The sequence below is a fragment of the Sapajus apella genome, unplaced genomic scaffold (genome assembly GCF_009761245.1).
Source record: "Sapajus apella isolate SASKATOON/1434 unplaced genomic scaffold, GSC_monkey_1.0 scaffold6933, whole genome shotgun sequence".
Classification (NCBI taxonomy): Eukaryota; Metazoa; Chordata; class Mammalia; order Primates; family Cebidae; genus Sapajus; species Sapajus apella.
Window position 1 is genome coordinate 1 of NW_022443857.1, and position 3,336 is coordinate 3,336.

The 3,336-nt window shown below is 45.8% G+C and overlaps 1 non-coding gene across 1 annotated transcript; it reads left to right on the forward strand.

The window, feature by feature from the left end:
• Positions 1–2,021: 2,021 nt before the first annotated feature.
• On the forward strand, positions 2,022–2,162 carry LOC116548094. Its single transcript, XR_004267306.1, has one exon. It is a non-coding gene; the product is annotated as a U4 spliceosomal RNA (small nuclear RNA).
• The last annotated feature ends 1,174 nt before the right edge of the window (positions 2,163–3,336 follow it).

The following is a 3,336-nucleotide window of genomic DNA, read 5'->3' on the forward strand; positions in this document are numbered from 1 at the left end:
GGTTTGTGTCTCAGAACCAATGGTGAAACGTCCCTATTCTGGCAGACCATTATCCCTTTATCCCAAGTTTGTACAAACAGGAAAGAACCTCACAGACATGCATAGGGAACAAAACTCCTGAGGAGCATGGTAGCTGGCAAGAGACATTTAATTGAGATTGAGACAACTCGTGGGCATGCGCTGCACAGCTTGGTGTGAGTTGGCAACACCTGCCTTGGGTTTCAATGTCCTGACAGTCGGTCCAGGGTACGACGGGCATGGACTGAGACTAGAGAGAGAGCAAAGCTCACTGACCCACTGCATGCCCATGCTTCAGACTGGAATCCAGAGTGATTGACATCTACCCTGATGGACAGGTTCAGCCCACTGTGATGACAACTCTCAGCCCGGCCAGCGGAGCAAGGCCCGAAGACTATGGGGTCTATCTGGGACACAAAGTGGAGCTTTATCAACTTCACAATGGAGTACTCACTGCCTATGTTAACAGCCAAGTTGACTTGCTGCTCCTCTAATGACTGCAAGTTGCTCCTGTAAGACTCATTGAAGACAGATGTGCCAGGAGGAATTGAGAGAGTCGAATAACCTTCATCCCAGGACTCCTGGGGGGCTTCCTTCTCCACAGACTCCTGCAGATTCCTGATGAGCCAGGCAGGACAGGGATGACAGAAGATGAAACCAACAGAGATTAGACAACAAAGTCTCCCAGCTGATCTGATGGAAGTCAGAATGGAATGGTCACAGAAAGCAAAGGCATTTTTCCTTCAAGAGAAAAAAAAACCTATCCTTTCTAAATGCAGGGTGGAGGGTGACTACCCTGGGGACAGAGCACAAATGAGCAGCATGTGCTCAGTGCATTTGCCACAGATGAGCCACTGCAGGCCACCCAGACTCTCCCTGTAAACTATCATCGTGACTTACAGCACGAGAACTAACACGGGGCTTCAACTGCCTCGCATAAGTTGTGTTGAAGTTTGCATGTGGCATTCAAGTGAACAGAGTTCCTGAGGAATTTCAGGCACGAAGATCTTGTGTATTAAGGGCAACACGGGGCTTCAACTGCCTCGCATAACTTGTGTTGAAGTTTACATGCAGCATTCAAGTGAACAGAGTTCCTGAGGCATTTCAGACACCCAGATCTTGTGTATTAAGGGCCTCCCTTTTCCAGTATTTTGATATCATATGTCTATGTTTTGAATTCCTTCTCTTCACAAATCCTAGCAAACATGCTCACAACAAATGGACAGAAAGCATATAGGCATCTCTCCCTGGGTTTAAACACAGTGGGGAGAACAGGTGAAACCAGGAAATCCCTGTTTGCTGAGTTCACCTGGCTCATCTGATCACAGGTTCCTATCTTGGGAGGAGTGAGAAATTAAAGCCTATACAAGTGCCACCAATCACCCACAACATTGTCAATAAGGACAACTTGTAGCTGGTGAAGGGAAGAAAGAGTTGTAGTCATCACTTCCTTGTTTTCCAAGGATCTGCAGTCTCCAGGTGTCACTATTAAACTAACAGCCCACAACTCCACAGCATTACCTGGGCGGCACTGGCCCTCTTTCTTCCTCTTCCTCATCATCACTTTATCTGTCTGTAAATAAATTCAGAGACGCAGGTCACATTAAGCAAATCACACTTCACATAGGACCAAATCAGTGTTTAGTCATAGCACAACCACAGAAATATTCTCAGGGCAAGAATACAAATTCTGACAGGACCATTCCAGGGTGCCCTAGATGAAGCCTGGTGAGTAGGTGAGCCTGCTTTCCAGACACACAGGCCAAAATCTCCCTCTACGGGTAGACCATAACGCCATATTCTCTGTCTGAGTCCATGCAAAGTTAAACCAAATTTTCTCCCAGAAAATCTCCAAAAATGAGTCAAACTCTTTTCTGGGAGTGTTGCTGCAATACTGACTTATCTCACCAGGTACCAAGGTCATTGAACGGTTAGAGGCATCTATACATGAAACTGGACTGATATGTAAATTCTAACAGCACTTGCTTTAAAAAGAATCTGTGAGCTTTGCTCAGTGCCAGTATCATAGCCAATGAGTTTTATCTGAGATGAGATTATTGCTAATTGAAAACTTTTCCCAATACCCCGCCGTGATGACATGCAATAGAGTCAGCATTGACAATTTTTGACAGTCTCTAGGGAGACTAAATAAAAAAAGACAAAACAAAAACAAACAAAAAAGAACCTGTGGGCCGGGCATGGTGGCTCACGCCTATAAACTCAGCACTCTCAAAGGCCGAGGTAAGCACTTCATGAGGTCAGGAGATCGGGACCATCCTGGCTTACATGGTGAAAGCCTGTCTCTACTGAAAATACAAAGAAATTAGCTGGGCAAGGTGGCACATGCCTGTAGTCTCAGCTACTCGGAAGGCTGAGGCAGCAGAATCATCTGAACCCAGGAAGCGGAGGTTGCAGTGAGCTGAGATCGTGCAACTGAACTCCAGCCTGAATAACAGAGGGAGACTCCCTCTCCAAAAAAAAAAACAATCTGTGATTTCAAAGGGTAAGGTGGGTGAACCACTTAAAGTTTGGAGTTCAAGACCAGCCTGGCAAACATGGTGAAACCTCATCTGTACTAAAAATACAAAAACTGGCTAGGTGTGGTGAAGTAGGTATGGTGGCATCTATGGTCCCAGCTACTCAGGAGGCAGAAGCAGGACAATCACTGGAGTCTGGGAAGTGGAGACTGCAGTAAGACAAGATGGTGCCACTGCACTGCAGCCTGGGTGACAAAAGGAGACTCCATCTCAAAAACAACAAGAAACAATACATGATGCTATGAAGAAACATCAGATCAGCCATTGCATGGATAGAGTGGAGAGCCAAGGCTGAGCCTTGCCTTATGGAAACATATCAGCAAGGTAAAGAGGAAATGTTTTCATCCTGGTTTCAAGGTGCCTATGCAGCTAAGCAAGCTGACTTAAAAGAGATCAAGACTGAAGCTCAGAGCAGTGAAACCTGGGGAACAATCTGTCCAAATAAATAGGCAAGGCTCCCAGGTTCCTTAAAAATAAATAGAAATTCCAGGGACATTGTTCAGGGAAGATGACCTAATGACACGAGAGATACTGAATCAAAGCTAGGAGACCTGACAGACACCTCCTGTACACCTCCTGCACACAGGTAACCATGAGCATGTCACACTGGTCTGGGGTCTGGTAACTTGATTCTTGGGCCTCGGAGACAAATGCATGGCATGAGCTGAGGATGAGATAAAAATTCTCTGGTATCTGTGATTAGTATCCCATGGTAGGTTTTTATTCAAACTGATTTGTCTGTATAGAGCCTGTCTTCAAAGTTATCTTCCTCAGCCTAGAC